At 21.7% G+C, this 313-nt stretch overlaps 1 protein-coding gene across 1 annotated transcript in view; it reads right to left on the bottom strand.

Annotated features, from left to right (window-relative positions):
* LOC107618537 overlaps positions 1–313 on the bottom strand; it is a 13,523-nt gene that overhangs the window by 3,650 nt on the left and 9,560 nt on the right. The gene's annotated exons all lie outside the window — the stretch shown is intronic.

Raw genomic sequence — 313 nt, 5'->3', positions numbered from 1 at the left:
TAATCTAGCTATATTTCAATTTTAGTATTTTAATTTTAATTTTAATTTAATTTAAATATAATTAGAAAATGTTATGTTATATATTTTGATTGTAAAATTCGTAATTAGTCATTGATAATGATACATGAGAGAGATAGAATGAGTGAAGGAACGAGAGAGATGGAGAAAAGAAGAGATAAGAGGGGAGAATTTTTTAATTTTGAAAAAAAAAATTTGATTTCAATTGTAATGAAGGAGTGACATATGACGCATTTTGGCCTTAAAATTAGTAATATATAATAGATAGATTGTATATTAAATTCAATAATTCAAT

This window comes from Arachis ipaensis, chromosome B09 (genome assembly GCF_000816755.2).
Source record: "Arachis ipaensis cultivar K30076 chromosome B09, Araip1.1, whole genome shotgun sequence".
Classification (NCBI taxonomy): Eukaryota; Viridiplantae; Streptophyta; class Magnoliopsida; order Fabales; family Fabaceae; genus Arachis; species Arachis ipaensis.
Note: the sequence above shows the minus strand (reverse complement) of the source record. Positions and strands in the feature narration are given on the sequence as shown.